The 16,615-nt window shown below is 45.3% G+C and overlaps 1 protein-coding gene across 11 annotated transcripts in view; it reads left to right on the top strand.

Annotated features, from left to right (window-relative positions):
• Window positions 1-16,615, top strand: part of NCOA1 (nuclear receptor coactivator 1) — a 268,260-nt gene that overhangs the window by 136,035 nt on the left and 115,610 nt on the right. The window contains exon 1 of one of the 11 annotated variants that reach the window (XM_060273184.2): window positions 135-447. The exons of the other annotated variants lie outside the window; for them this stretch is intronic. The gene's annotated coding sequence lies outside the window, so the exon portion shown is untranslated. Of the gene's footprint in view, window positions 1-134; window positions 448-16,615 lie in introns of those variants that run through there. 11 annotated transcript variants of the gene reach the window in all.

Here is a 16,615-nt window from a genome sequence, read left to right as displayed (position 1 = left end):
GATCTGCTTTGCGGGGCTCCTTCGCGTGGGCACCTCGCCGCCGGGACGCACGGCAGCGCCCTCGCCCGCCGCTCTCCTCTGCGCGTTTGTTTCCCGAGAGCCGCTCCCTTGTGCTTGGCCAGAGTCTGCCAGGTGGCACCAGGGATCCCAGGAGCGTCGCTGGGTTGGAGTGGCTCTGGCGGCATGTGTTTAGTTTAATTATCCAGTCAGCTGGTGTGGAGATCGAGCAGCAGCAGCAGCGCAGCAGCAGGAGCTCGGCTCTGGTGCTGAATCCTCCTCCTGTCGCAGCAGCAGCGAGCGCACGCCAAATGTCTTCCGAGCAGCCCGGAGCACATGGAGCCGAGGGGAGTCGAGGGAGCCTTGCAGGGGCGGCATGCTAGTCCTCAGGTTGCTGCTGCTGCCGCCGCCCAGCCCACGAGCGTGCTTGTCTAGCTGGAAGCCGTCCAGGTAAGGGCGACAGCCCCGTGGAGAGGCGTCCGCGTTCCTCTCGCTTCCGACTGTTGGGTGTCCTTCATCGAAGACCTTTCTCCCGCCAGGCGCTCTTCATTGGCTGCAAGGCGGGAGGCAGCGAGGAGGACCCTCGGCACCTCTTATCTTTGTTTATGTAACCGTGCAGACCAAAGGCAATGTCCAGCTGCAGGGGGGCAGCTCGATCTCTCCAGCGACAGGCTGCTTTGCCTTCAGCATTGAAGCTGGCGTTCACTGTAGGCTGAACTTTGGTAGTTTGCTCTTTCTTTCTTTCTTTCTTTCTTTCCTCCCTCCCCCACCCTTCTCTCTCTCTCTCTCTCTCTCTCTCTCTCTCTCTCTCTCTCTCTCTCTCTCTCTCTCTCTCTCTCGTATTCAGTAGTGCTGCGTAGTTTTGGGAGAATGCTGTTAAGTGCAAACTTGCCCATTTCAGCAGTGACCTTGAAAATCAGCGAATAAAAGTTCAAATTGTTCATACTTGGCACGGATTTTCTACGCACGTTGCTTGCAGAAGTAGGCACACGGTGGGGTTTTTTTATGGGGGGGGCGTGGGGGAGACCCTTAAAGGGAAAGCAAGTCAGAGGGGAAAGAGCTCTTGGAAGGGGGGAAGCCCTGCTGATCACTTAACAGCCCGCTAATCATTGACAAGCACTAAAAGCAGGAGAAAAAGTTAATTATTTCAGATTGTTTTCTCCTAATAAGCTGCCGCACAATAGCAAGCAAGTTTTTCCTCTGGTGGAAATTAATTTGCTGCTGTTGTATCAGCAAGTTCTAAACAATTGCTGAGTGAGGAATGTTGGACTCGGTGATCTGGCTTGAGGCTCGAGAAATGTTGAAGGCACATTTTAAAAGCACGCAGTAGAAAAGGCAGGGGGGGGAGTGGTCTTACTGTTTTTGATCACTTCAGTGGATTATCAGCACTGTGTTTTGTGACTGAGGACTTAGAAGCACCGTGAGCAAGTCTGTCCGTAACAGCCAAAAGTACCGCTTGCGTTATGCTAACGTGTCTCTGACAGAGTTCCACGTGCTGGGAAGCAGAATTGGCACAAATAGCTGTATGTAACAGTTGCTACACAGCATGCAGTGGAAGTGCATGGCTGGATGTAGCTGCACCAAAGCAATGATTTGTTCCAAACTTGGAAGCATGAGTGCCTGCAATCTGATAAGATGCATTAATATGTGTGCGCCATGTTGTGTAGCAATTTAGCTTGTGTGCGGTTCTGTATTAGGCTTGTGCCCTTTTGATGCACAATCCAGTCGTTCACCTAGATGGCTGGTGGTTTGCATGGTTTCCTGCTGGCAATCGTATGGCAGTGAGGTGGTGCATGGCATCCAGTGGTGCTGAAACCTTTTGCTGTTTATCTCTCTACTTCCTCCACCTCTCGTTTTTAACTTTTGTGCAAAAAGCTCCTGTACCGCACTGTACAAACCTTCCTGTGCCTGGCCTGGAGATGAGTCTCAAGAGCCCTTTCCCCTCACCGCTGTGTTGCTGTTCTTCCTTCCCTGTGAGAACTCCTTTTTTTTTAAGTGCATCTATGCCATTGGACCCATTCCAGAAAAGGTAATTTTTGAGCAGAAGTTAAGTCCAGCTGCTTTTATTATCCCTGTCTTAAGGTTCTCCTACTCCCAGCATGGGCACAAAGCACTACATTTATTAAGTTTTGTCCGGATGCATGGTTACGATGCATAGATCACCGTTAGTTTGGAGATAGAAAATTCAAGACACTCTGCAGGTGTGGGAGGCAGAGGCTTGTGTGTACGAGGAAACGCACAAAGATTTTTACTGGAACCAGAATGGGCAAAACGAGAATGACTTTGGACCTATGGAGCTGCCTTGTCGCGAGTCAGATCCTTGGTTCTCCTAACCCAGTACATTCTCTCATCTGGCAGCAGCTTTCCAATAGCCTTTTCTAAATGGAGGCCAGGGGTTGACTCCTAGGTGCCTTCAGATGACTTGCACTGGGTTATGGTAAATGTGGCCCCAGTGGCAACGAACACCCTGAATTGTGGGTGGGGAACCTGTAGTCTTCCAAATGTTGTTGGACTCCAGCCTGGCAAATGGTTGGGGATGGCGGGAATTGTATTCTGGCAATGCCTGGAAGGCTAGAGGCTTCCTACTCCTGCCCCAAATCCATCTCTCCATTCTTTTGCAGCCCTGCTCTGCTTCCTCTTATTTACGGAGGTTAGCATTGTGAGGTTTGAAAGCGAGAGGTTCTTCGTTATGGTGCTGCCTCTTTCGAAGTGTTTAACCAAAGAGGGATTTTGTTTGTCTCATTATTATCCCTTCTTTTCTCCTGCATGGAAATCAAGTCAGTGTAGGTCTGTTTCCAGGCAATCTGTTTGGCTTCGTTGTTGCCTTATTCATTACGCAGTCCAGTCAAAACAGTTGTCTTAAGGAAGGCCTTTTAGAATGTCTGAGTCCTTTGTTTGCTGCGGCAGCTCCTGCTGTTTTTCCTTTATCATCTTGGTTTGCTTAAGTAACTGTTTCTTTGTCTTATAAATTGCATGTTTCTGGGGTTATTTAATAGACAGGAACCTAACACATTTTATAAATAAATAAATAAATGAAAGTGAGGCTAAAATAAAGCTTGCATTGAAAGCAGAGAACCTTTAGCAGAGTGGGGGAGATGTACCTGTATGTTGCCAACACACACATGCTCCAGCCCCTCTTCAAGGCTTCAACCGACCACATATCCAGCAGTAACTACCCTGGAGAGAAAGCACACATCTATACTACCAAAGTAAAATAGCTTTTATGTTTTCATAGCCATCATTCCTCTTAAACGGGAAGCCTGGGAACAGAGATTTGGTGAAAATATTGGCAATTTTGCATTCTTTGCAGCATCACAAAACTGCACCTACTAGTGTGCATTAAGAGTATCATGGTATCTTACACCTGTTTCGAACCAGTTGAAGTTGTGTAGTGTAGACAGACACAAGCAGCACAATTGCCTCTCTGTGGCTATTACCCAATGTGAAAGTGCTTCTGAAGTAGGTATGTGGCCGGGGGGGGGGGGGAGAGATGTTAATAATATATAGTTCAGGCTTTCCATTTAAGTTATTTGCTTAATGTACTTTTTGCACTATAAATTTCAGTACTCTGGACTCCTGTGTGTGGACTCTCTTTTTCTCCCATCTTGCCACAGCAAGCCATTTGTTTCTGCAAAAATGAGGCCATGCTTTCTTGCCCTGTGATCTTTATGAACTGCTGTATGTGCCTGCTCAACTGCTTTTTAAAAAATTGGCAGAGATGCCAATGATACATTGGAAATCCTCTCAGGTTGGTCTGATCTAGCCTCAATTTGGAAACTCAAATGAATGATTATCGTTTGTCTTGAGAGTTCTCCCTTTTCTGGACCATCTTAATGGTTTCCAGAAACAGTGTGAAATGAAAGCTAGGATCACTGTTTCCTGCTCTCTGCTCCTCAGTTTTTAAAGTTTTGCTTCACATTCTGTCCTGTGAGCATATTTTGTGCTAAATCCATTTGACTTCCCTTATTTTTCCAGCAATGACATTAGAACCCAAAGGTTGTCCAAAGGGCACAGGATGATGCAATCGCCAGTTCTCCTTTCTTCCTTTGCAGAAAGGAGTCCCTTTCCAGCATTATGATGATCTCAGGAATATGGTGCTTTGAGAGCTCCCCCGCTTCTCTTAGCAGTAACACATTGATAAAGTTTTTGTGACTTGTCATGAATAAGCTTGATGGATTCCTAATATGCTAACTTTCAGTTCCCATATGCATAATAGCAACTTCAAGCTGCATGTGGAGGAGGATAAAGTGAATTGCTAGCTGTGCGATTTGCCTATAATGTTTGTTAAGTGTAGCCCTTCTCCCATAAGGATCCTTCTATTGACCCTGGGGCTTCATTAGCAGAGAGTGCTTGGTCTCACATAGTCCCACTGTGTGTCACTTCCTAGACCAGGAATGTGAAAAACCTGATATTTTATTTCCATGGAATTTTCTGTGTCACCTCTATCTCCACAGCCTCAGAGATATATGGAGCATGTGGTCCATGGAGTTTCTTGGCTGTCCTTCCCTTTGTGTCCTTATTCTCCCCATCACCACCACTGAAAAAACCCTCCACTGTTGCACAGATTGTTGCACATTATAACCACAACCTAGTGCTCATTGACAAATGAGTGCCACGGTTTCCGTTTTGATGACTTGCCTTTCATGCATAAGCACATGTGCAGTTGTGCCTGTGTAGAAGAGAAGAACAAAGTTGAATTGGCAGGCCAAGCACTTGTTTGTAGACCAGGGGATAGGAAGCATGTGGCCCTCCAGATGTTGCTGGACTACAATTCCCATCATCCCTGACTGGCTGGAGCTGTTGGGAGTTGGAGTCCCACAATATCTGGTGGGTCACAGGTTCTCCAACCCTGACGTGGACCATTGTGGCAAGAATAGGGTCTGAAAGTGATTGCTTTGCTCGCTTAGGCTGGACGTTAGTCTTTGCCCATATACACCCCAATCCAGTTCTGCTTGTGTGTGGCTTGTTGTGGAAGCAAATGCACATCCATTAAGAGTAATGCAGTGCTGAGGACATTTGGTCTCAGGTGTGCATTTGTAAAGCATTCAACCCATGATCCCCCCACAACAGTTTCAGTTTTCGACTGCCAATTAATTCTTCTCCCAAAAGGAAAATAAATTGGATAATCAGAGCACAGGAAGACTTCAGAAAACTGTCTGCATCGGTGCATCAAGAAAATGTGCATTAGAAATTGAACTGGTTGGATTGCTGCAGGATCTCTTATCTTGGGCTTTCTCCCCAGGTATCCAGGCAGCAAGAAAGTCCACACCTTTCTCCCCCTTGTCATCTTGGAAGAACAGAGATCTACTTAGGCAGCAAGTCTGTCAGCTAAGAAATTGATTGGAAAATATTGTAGGCCAAGAACCCGCTTTGAATTAAATATGTGGGCTTCTCTATGAAACGAGGGACATTGAATGTGGTGTGCTGTTGTGAGTTTGGTCAACACCCCTTACTTAGTATTAGTGGAGATATTGCATTAAAACATGTTGCCTAACTCACTTAAGGTGAAATAATTGGTATAGCAGAGCATCATGGCACCCTTGGTTCAAACCTTGCTTTTGCCATGAGTTCACGCAGTGCTCTTAGGGAAGTCTCAATTCGTCTTCACACCACCTACAATATGGGGGCAATTATACCAGTCTTACCGTAGTTCCATGGCCATTGTAAGCAGTCCTTTCTTTTCTAGAGAAATAGGTGTCAGTGCTCACCATGAAGTTGTTACAGTAAGTGTCACACTTTTTAACAACAAAAAAGAGGTGTCGGTATAGCGTAACCCTTAAGTACCCCCCCCGGGGGGGGGGGAAGACCAATTGTAAGGATTATTGAGATAATGTGTGTATCTCAGGAGGACTGGAAAAGTGCTTAGTATTTTTAATATGGTTGCTCTTTATAGTGAGACACACTGTGGCTACTTTTTAGTTATGTATTACAGCAGTGTTTCTCAACCTTTTTTGGGCCAAGGCACACTTGTTACAAGAAAAAAATCACGAGGCACACCTGGAAGAAAGTTCCCCTCTGCCGCTCATTCCGGCGCCCCTAGAAGCAGCAGCTGCGGCTCCAGCGCGCTCGTCTCCGCTAGCCTGAAAGGGAGAGGGGCTTCGGAGGATCCACCACTTACGGAGCTTCCGGACGAACGGCGACAAGGACAGCTCCGTCGGAGGAGATGACGAGGCAGCGGAGTGCGCTGCCATCGCCGCCACCGCCCCACATTCAACCACCGCGCCGCAAGCGAGCGCGAACTTGTGAGAGGTGGGGTTGGGGAACAGAGTGGCGCCGGGCCATCTCGCGAGAGCAAGCGGCGAGAACAGTTGCCCGAAAGGAGCCCCTGGGAACTGTAGTCCTTTCTCTGGCTCCCTTTCCCTCAACGGCGTGCGGGGGTGGCGGAAGTGGAGCTTTCTCTCGTCAGCCAGGTTTGCGCTCTCGCGAGCCTTGAGCTGAGGCTTCCGGCTGGTGAGGGTTTGCCGTTGCCCGGGAAACAAGCCGCACGTCACGGCACACCAGCCACCGTTTCGCGGCACAGTAGTGTGCCGCGGAACAGCGGTTGAGAAACGCTGTATTACAGGCACCTCTCCACTTGCAGGAACTGTGCCTGTAATGCCATGTGGGATACTCTGCCAGGAGATGCCTTCTGTGCCAACTTTTAAAAGCCTGCGGAAAACTTTTCTATTCTGTCAGGCCTATGCAGGCAATTACGAACCTCCCACAATGGGTTACTGATCTTTGTTTTTAGCTTTCTCTGCTTTCATTTATGGCTTCATCTTATTTTTGGTATTGTAAACTGCTTTGATTTTCAGTGGTACCTTGGTTCTCAAACTTATCTGTTCTGGAAGGCCGATCCAAAACCAAAGCGTTCCAGAACCAAGGCGCACTTTCCCACAGAAAGTAATGCAAAATGGATTTATCTGTTCCAGACTTTTAAAAACAACCCCTAAAACAGCAATTTAACATGAATTTTACTATCTAACGAGACCATTGATCCATAAAATGAAAGCAATAAACAATGTACTGCAGTCACACAATCAATCAATAGCTGAACTGGGTTCCACACAGTCAAAAAAAAACAAAAAAAGAGAGCCACAAAACCGCAAAATAAATAGCAAAAACAGACCTCAGCGTAACACTCAAAACAGAAGTGTGCCACTCAAATCAGAAGGGTAACACTCAAAACGGAGCATGTTCGGCTTCCGAAAAAAGTTCAGAAACCGGAATACTTACTTCTGGGTTTGCAGTGTTTGGGTTCCAAGTTGTTTGAGTACCAAGGCATTTGAGAACCAAGGTACCACTGTGTTTTTGTGATATAGGAGTATATAAATATTTTTATGAATGAATGTGATGCCTGCCTGTGGGGACGGGGCAGGGGGACAGTACCAAACACCCAGAACCAAGTGGTCTTTGATATTGCAACTTCACCCTAAGAACCCAGGCTTCTAGATTTCACCTTGGGGCGCCGTAGAAACATCACACTGGCCATCATGGGGTAATCAGAGGCTGAGAATGGGAGTAATCAGCCTCCCTAATCTTCCCGGGGGGTATGGGAAGACATAGTCTCATCCACAGATGCCCATTAACCAGCTTCGACTTTGGAAGAAGAAGGGGCTGGGGGCTCTGGATGGAAGCCCCCGCGACGGTCTGGCACTCCTGGATGCCCGCTTTTATGAGTGAACCAAGCTCCATAGCTTAAGAATAAAAACTGGATATAAGCTTTGGACATGCTTCAGATGAGGAAGGAAGATTTATTCTGCTAAGTTTGGCCTCTGAGGAAATAAAAGATTAGGAATGATCACCGCAGAGCTAGAAATGGTATGTGACGGAGTGGAAGGGGGGAGGCAAGAACTTTATAATTGTGTTTTATTATCTACTTAACAAAATCCACCCCAGAAGAATCGTCTATAACCGTTTATAACATTTATAAAGCAAGCAAGATTGGAAAGCTGGAAATTTATTGAGATAATATGATTTCTTAAATATATAAACTGTGTGAAATGAAAATATCAACAATTAAAGCTTTTAATTTTGGACTTGCCTGGAAGGTGACTGAAGATTCCCTAACTCATGGATATCAGAGAGAAGCATTCTCATTAGCAGCTGGAACTTTGTCAAGAAATTTCTTGGACATGACGCAGTTATAAATAGGTTCCACCATATTGGAGACAAAGCTGGGCTACGATAAGAGTCAAAGGGGGAGTGAGCTATAATTAAGACATAAGATGTGTGTTTTTTAGCTTTGATCTGGCAAAATCTCCCCTGAAAAGGCTGTATTGAGTAGTGGCTTTGAGAAATTATTGAACAGAGGCTTAGTTTGATTTATTGAGATTGTGCGAAGATGGCGGCTGCCGGCTGTGAAAAGGACTGTTGGATTCCTGGACTGACTTGGCAAGATACCAGGGTGCATAGAGACAATGCTATTCTACAGAAGGGAATTATAGGCACAAAATCCACACAGAAATATATATTGTTTGATTAAACTTGCTTGCCGGAACAACTCAGGGCCTTGAAAAGAAGACAGAAGGATTATAACAAATTTAAGGGAAACGATTTGGACTATATTGAATAGAAAGGCAGTATATTATAAGCTGATTAGGCCTTCTGAGTCTGAAGCATGGGAAGTGATTAAAATTGTATAATTTGGCAGAAGATTTGGTTTAATTGTTTAATTGATATTGGCATAATTTGTATAATTTGGAATTGGATAGGATATTTAAAGTGGAAAATTTAATAAAAATGTTTATAAAAAAGAAAAAGGAACCCAGGTTTCTAAAGTGTGATACCCCCAACGAAGGGACACTGTCATGTGTTGCCTCTTGAGAGTCTTGCATTAAAACTACAGTAGCACCTTGGTTTGCGAACATTCTGGTTTGCATACGTTTTGGATTACAAACACGTCAAACCCGGAAATGCGTGTTCCGGTTTGTGAACTTTTTTTGGATTACAACCCATTTTGGGCGGATTACGAACAAATTTTTTTGGAGGCCCCATTGGTGAAAGTGCACCTTGGGTTACCAACTGTTTTGGTTTACGAACAGACCTCCGGAACGGATTATGGTTGTAAACCAAGGTACCGCTGTAATGAGGAAACCAGACAAGAGTGCTGGTCCTGGACTTTGCAGTCCAGCACTGAAAATCAATAAGGATGAAAAACAAAAATCATTACCGTGTTTCTCATATTATAAGACATGTCTTATATTTATTTTTTCCTCAAAAAAACACACTATGGCTTATTTTCAAGGGATGTCTTATTTTTTTCCTCCTCCTTCTGCCGTGGCCGGCATTGCTGCTACGCCTATCACTATGTCTTATTTTCGGGGTATGGCTTATATTCCTTGAATGCTTAAAAATCCTGCTATGGCTTATTTTATGGGTATGTCTTAAAATATGAGAAACAGGGTACATGCTCACCCACTTGTCTTCCCCAGTCCAGGTGTTGAGGCCCTTTCAATAGGAGTTGTCAGGATCAAACCCCGGTCCATGGCCATGAAAAGGAGCCATTGGCCTGTCCCCAAGTGTCAACAGACAATAGTAATGCAAAGACTGGGGGGATTTGTGGTGGTTTTTGTTCCCAAATAACACCCCCTGCTGCCTTGGGAACTCTTTGGAGTTGAAGAGTGAGGGATGGGTGTAGGTATAAATAAATAAATAAATAAATAAATAAATAAATTTATAAATAAATTAATGACCTACTTTGGAGGGTGGAATAATTTGATAAGAGAATAGATTCAGGTAGGTAGCCATGTTGGTCTGACACAGTCGAAATAAATAAATAAAATTGTCTATTAGCACCTTAGAGACCAACTAAGTATGTTCTGGGTATAAGCATGCACACAAAAGCTTATACCCAGAACATACTTAGTTGGTCTCTAAGGTGCTACTGGACAATTTTATTTATTTATTTAGATAAGAGAATGTTACTTGCTTGGAGCTTTTGAAATAAGGCACTCAAAATGGCACCATCAGGGCAGGACTTTGAGGCAAACGTAGGACTTAATATATATTTAAGTAGGTGGAGTATTGAATACAACCATATAAAGAGCACAGTTCCCATAAGACTCTGAAGTCCAAAGTCTAAAATTAGCAAACTCTACCATTCATTATATATGGAACGAAGAGCAATTCAGAAAGGTTGTCTGTGGCATAGCTGTTCATGCAGCCCTCAGAACCTAAGAGCCTGCAGAATCAGGCCAGTGGTCCATCCAATCCAGCATCCTGTTCTTGCAGTGGCCAACTAGATGCTTGTGGAAAACCAGCAAGCAGGACCTGAGCACAAGTGCATCTCTCCCCTCCTGTGGTTTCCATTAACTGGGGTTCAGGAGCATCACTGCCTATGATTGTGGAGTCAGAGCGTAGTTCTCATGGCTAGTAGCCCTTGATAGCCCTCTCTTCCATGAAAGCCAACTCCATGCAATGGGAATCTGCAGGGTGACCAGACCAATTGACATAGTATGGGTTAAGTGTGTATACCAGCAATGTCCAACCGGTCGACCGTGATTGACAGGTAGATCCCCTGGAGATCGCAATTAGACCACGTGATTGTCTCTGCCCATGCCCCCCCCTGCTCTGCCCCCCTGTCACATTAATTGTGCGCTGTTTTCCCGAAAATATTAATAATAATATATTATTTATACCCCGCCCATCTGGCTGGGTTTCCCCAGCCACTCTGGGCTGCTTCCAACAGAAATATTAAAATACACTAATTTCTTAAAGATTAAAAGCTTCCCTAAACAGGGCTGCCTTCAGATGTCCTCTAAAAGTCTAGTAGTTATTTTTCTTTTTGACATCTTGTGGGAGGGCGTTCCACAGGGCGGGTGCCACTACTGAGAAGGCCCTCTGCCTGGTTCCCTGTAACTTGGCTTCTTGAGGGAACCACCAGAAGGCCCTCGGCACTGGACCTCAGTGTCCGGGCAGAGCGATGGGGGTGGAGACGCTCCTTCAGGTATACTGGACCAAGGCCGTTTAGGGCTTTAAAGGTCAGCACCAACACTTTGAATTGTGCTTGGAAACGTACTGGGAGCCAATGCAGGTCTTTCAAGACTGGTGTTATGTGGTCTTGGCGGCTGCTCTCAGTCACCAGTCTAGCTGCCGCATTCTGGATTAATTGTAGTTTCCGGGTCACCTTTAAAGGTAGCCCCACGTAGAGCGCATTGCAGTAGTCCAAGCGAGAGATAACTAGAGCATGCACCACTCTGGAGAGACAGTCAGTGGGCAGGTAGGGTCTCAGCCTGCGTACCATATGGAGCTGATAAACAGAGCCCTGGACACAGAATTAACCTGTGCCTCCATGGACAGCTGTGAGTCCAAAATGACTCCTAGGCTGTGCACCTGGTCCTTCAGGGGCAGAGTTACCCCATTCAGGACCAGGGAGTCCTCCACACCTGCCCGCCTCCTGTCCCCCACAAACAGTACTTCTGTCTTGTCAGGATTCAACCTCAATCTGTTAGCCGCCATCCAACCTCCAACCAAAGTTCAACATCTGGCCTCCCCCCCAAAAAACCCCTCCCCACGCTCCTCCTCCCTTCAGTGACAATGAGTAGATCACTGCCAGTTTTTTTAATACTGGGAGTAGATCGCAGTCTCTTGGGAGTTGAATGTGCCTGGTGTATACCATCACATTCAATGTAATTGCCCATAATGTTTTAAGCAGGCCCAAGCCGATAGGTTGTTATACGGTAGTTGTGAAGAGCTTGGCTTCCGACTTGATGTGGTCTCCTTCCAGATCCAGTTTTTGAGTCTTTTCAAATGCAAACAAGGAGAATATACAGAATGTCCTTTTGACAAGTCTTCCCCCCAGGTAGTTCAGTTATCCAGGTAACTGTCAGATATGTTTGCACTCCTTCCTCTTGTGTTGAGATTTGTCTGGGCTGCTCTTGTTAGCTAAAGTCAGGGGATATCTTCTATAATGCAGAAAAGAAAATAACAAATTCTTTGGGGGGTGAGGGTATTTTGGGAATTGCAAATATAACCCACATGATCTACTTGTTAAAAATTATTGGGCTGTATTCCATGTTGGTCCTACTCAGAGTAGGCTCATTGAAAATTATTATTTATTACATTTGTATACTGCCCTTCATCTGAATAATGAACATGACTAATTTAGCTACATTAATTTCAATGTGTCCACTGTATAGGGAAGTTTTTACTGTTTGATGTCTTACTGTATTTTAATTTGTTGGAAGCTGCCCAGAGTGGCTGGGGTAACCACCCAGTCAGATGGGTGGCATATAAATAATAAATAAAATTATTATTATTATTATTATTATTATTATTATTATTATTAATTTTATTATTACTCCTATTATTATTATTATTACTACTACTCTGAGAGTAACTTGGTTGGATACAACTCATTGGAATTGTGCAGAATATATTGGCTGAAATCTATAGACATAGAATAAGTTAGGATGAAATGAGTAACCCTGGACTGACTGTAGGAATAAGTAAACCACATTTGTTGCAGAAAATAAAGTATGCATTTGGAAAGGATCCTCCCATGGGGGGAGGGGGGCGGATCGGATAACTTTTAAAAATGTGATTTGTTAAATATAAACATTCTTTCCTGCTGGGCTCCAGATCTTGATACAGTATTTGGCTTCTCTCGTTTGTTTTAATTTGCTGCTGAGCTGTGATAAGGAGTGCAGAATACCATATGAATAAGCAAACTCCCAGGAGTTTACTGTCCAGCAGAGCCTGCGCCCATAAAGCCTGCAAGTAGCTAATTACCTTTTGGAGAGGGGAAATGACACTCTCTTGGAAAATTATTGACATAATACTACACTTCAAAGTGAAAACCCCTTATTTTTGCAACTGTCTTCATGCCTGTATAGCCCCTGCTAAATGAGTGTGAATTGCTGTTGTGCAGTGTTGCAATGCTGTCTTATACTGCATCAAAGTACTTGACTGCTATCAGCGTGGGTGGAGTAGACAATCAGACATTAATTGTTTTGCTCATCAAATACTCAACTTGCCTGTCGGAGATGTCAGGCTTTGACAAGTCAACCAGATCGATCACATGGCGTGTATTATTCTTCATTGTACGGGTGCCTCACTACCCACAAATTGCAGAAGCCTGTCGAGCCAAACTCTGAGCTCAGCAGAGCCTGATTTGGTTGCCAAGATGTATCACTGAAACATGTGTGAAGGAGTAGCAGTACACAGTTCCTCTGAGCATGTGCCAAAATCCATTCCTTTGTCGTTGAGCAACCACAGCTAGATGTGGGATATGGCACTTAGGGGAGGAGGCGCCCCCCCCCAAAGGAAACATTGCAGAAACTGTTCTTCCCTCTCCCCCCCTTCTTCTGGGGCAGATTTAATCTTATCAGTGACTAAGTAGACTGAACAAATGGTGGACGAAACCTGCTGAGCTTCATTCCATTCCGTTCACAGAAGCTCTTACTTTCCTGAGTGCTTGAGTTTGTCACTAATCGGTAGGCTTCTTTTGAGCCCATTTGCTCTCAAAAGCGAGAGATATGTATGAAATTGAAATAATTGCAGCAAGTTAAGAACTATCAATTCCACCTCTTGAGACTTTTCTCAGGGCTGCCTAACTGCGGGAACTTAGGGAAGCTCTCACTCAACGCTGCTGAGTAGAGATAATTTTCTTTGCCCGCCCACCCAAGCTGTCACGGTCCTTGAATGATGGTCTATCACAGCACAGCTTGGGGTTGAAACAATGGGCTCTGAATACTCTGAAGGGAGCTTTGCGGAGAACCTTATAAGCGGTCCTTGAGTTACGGAGCACTTAGCAGGCTTTCCGTCTCCCCTCCCACCCCACACACCTCTTCCCCCACCCTTTTCTTTATTGCTAGATGCAAAAAGTTTTGAAGCCAGATGTAGTGCAGGCCTCTCCCACCTGTTTCCACCTACAGTCGCAGGTGGGCTGGAATGGAAGTGGCACGGTCTCAACCCCAGTGAGGATCTTGCTTTTTTTTTTTTGCTCCCAGTCTATTCCACATCTACATGAGCGGGGCTTAGGTTGCACAAACAGCATGAAAGTGTGTGTGGGGGAGAGGGAGAGAGAGAGAGAGAGAGAGAGAGCGCTACAACATGGGTAGGCAAACTAAGACCCGGGGGCCAGATCCTGCCCAATCGCCTTCTAAATCTGGCCCACGAATGTGCCCTTTTATTTAAAATGCATCTCTGGGTTGTTTGTGGGGCCTGCCTGGTGTTTTTACATGAGTAGAACATGTGCTTCTATTTAAAATGCATCTCTGGGTTATTTGTGGGACATAGGAATTCGTTCATTTCCCCCCCCCTTCAAAATATAGCCTGGCCCCCCACAAGGTCTGAGGGACAGTGAACCGGCCCCCTGCTGAAAAAGTTTGCTGACCCCTGAGCTACAACAAAGCCCAGGCGGCCTGAAAGTTGTGCATGGGATGCTACCGTATGATGAAGCACACTTGCACTTCTCAGGCACCTTCTCTCTTCAAATTTCTGCCACAGAGACGCCTGAGGTCCTGTAGTTTGCATCTGCTGTGCCCTAAAGGCTTAACAAGAGGCATCCGAGACCCACAACAGATCACCTCTGTGTTCTTTGTTTTGCAAATAGCTGCCTCTCCCCTCTCCATTTTGGATCAAGCCCACCACCTGGGTGGGTGTAACTATCTGGCTTCTCGGAGCCGTCTTTCCTGCAGTTGGTGCTTGCTACAGCTGCTCCTTCCCTTGGGTGGAATTTTGTGCTCCTTCCTTCATAGTAATGTGATTCGCTTGCAGCGCTGTGTTTACCTTGCTCTGCACACCTGCTTGTTTCCTTTACAGAGTTGACATCTAACTCCAGATACTGTACATAGATGTGGCACATTGGCACCAATGGAAGAAAGTGGAAAGCAACAGAGCACGCATGTTTGACAACGATTTCATTTGGGCGGGGAAGAGAGACAGCACTATGTAGCCCTTGAAGTTCCTATCAGAATTTAATAACTACTCTGATTATGCAACACTAGATCTATAAAGTAGTCCCAAGGGGAAACATCAGTGCTTGCCAGTGGTTACCATGGTTACATCCAGTTCTTAACAAAGGAGGAACAAGTGTGAATTCAATTATTCTTATTTCAAATACTGTGCAGCAGCACTTATCCAAATGGCCTGTAGGACATAAAAACACATTTGGATAATTAGGAGTTCATATAATCAAGGGCTGGAGATCGTTTACATTAGCAGTATGTGGTGGCAGTGGTAGCAGCAATGCAATAACCTGGCAGAAAGATGAAATTTAAAATAGCTAAGACTCTGCTAAGACACACACATTTTATTTTATTTTATTTAAAACCATTTTTGTCGCTCAAAATCTCTTAAGTGTTATTATACAACAGATAAAGAAGAAGAAAAAACAAATATCGCCAAAAATATGCAATAAAACCACCAGGACAGTTTACTAAAAACTGCGGTAAAAACTACAGCGGTACCATAAAGCATTATCACCTACAAAAAGGGGCAGGGTCCAACTTTAATAATCAGGAGGAACCTGAGAAAAAGGTGTGTGTTCAAATGACACTAGAAACTAGTAGCCTGAATGGTTATTCCCATACAGCACTGTGGGAAAACATTCCAGAGAACATGGGCATTGGCAGAAAATACCCTTTTACAGGTCACAGCCATATGATGGTCTATTAACACATTTTGCCACTAACAGTAACATCCCTGATGATCTCAGTGATCTACCAGGTCTATACAGGGGCAGGCAGTTCTTCAGCTAACCAGGTCCTGTGCTTATATGTAAATAACATATAAGCTATATGTAAATAAAAAGACCTTGTACATATCCCGGTCAGAGTCGGTGTAGTCCAATCAGCACATGTGTAAAATGGGCACATCCATACATTTTGTCCTGAAGATAGTTCAGAGGCCTGGGTCCCAGGGCCTGCTTCAGTTTGCTGTCTTGAGCAGCTGCACCACACAGGCCAAGAAGTGTGTCCTGGGGTTCCTTAAAAGTCTGCAGGCAATCTTTTGCAGCCTCTTGAGGTCCTGGAGCTCTTTTCTTAGATGCCCTGGTGTTTCATGCCTATCCCACCCCCACCCCACCCCCATGCATTGCTATTCAAAAGCAACCACATGGAGTATTCTGGTCATGCTGCCCTAAATCTGCCTCTGGTTGAAGTGCTAGACTAGAGGAAGTTAGTGTTGTCAACAGAGCTCTGTCATCTATGCTTCCTGGCTGTGTTTCCCAAGCGAAAGACTTGTCTATCAAACCTCTCCATTCTGAAGGAAATCAGCCCTGAGTGCTCACTGGAAGGACAGATCGTGAAGCTGAGGCTCCAAGACTTTGGCCACCTCATGAGAAGAGAAGAATCCTTGGAAAAGACCCTGATGTTGGGAAAGATGGAGGGCACTAGGAGAAGGGGACGGCAGAGGACGAGATGGTTGGAGACAGTGTTCTCGAAGCTACCAACATGAGTTTGACCAAACTGCGGGAGGCAGTGCAAGACAGGAGTGCCTGGCGTGCTCTGGTCCATGGGGTCACGAAGAGTCGGACACGACTAAACAACAACAAAAGTCATGTCTGTTTGGATTGAGAGCGGAAGCTGCTTCTGACTGTTGCAACTGCTGCTGCTGCTGCTGCTGCTGCTGCTGCAGAAATAGTCATTGCTCTGGTGGCCTCTTATATCTCAACCATTGAAGAGTTACAGTATCT

The sequence above is a fragment of the Zootoca vivipara genome, chromosome 3 (genome assembly GCF_965207765.1).
Source record: "Zootoca vivipara chromosome 3, rZooViv2.hap1.1, whole genome shotgun sequence".
NCBI lineage: Eukaryota > Metazoa > Chordata > Lepidosauria > Squamata > Lacertidae > Zootoca > Zootoca vivipara.
The sequence above is the reverse complement of the archived record's forward strand: the minus strand, read 5'-3'. Positions and strand labels throughout refer to the sequence as shown.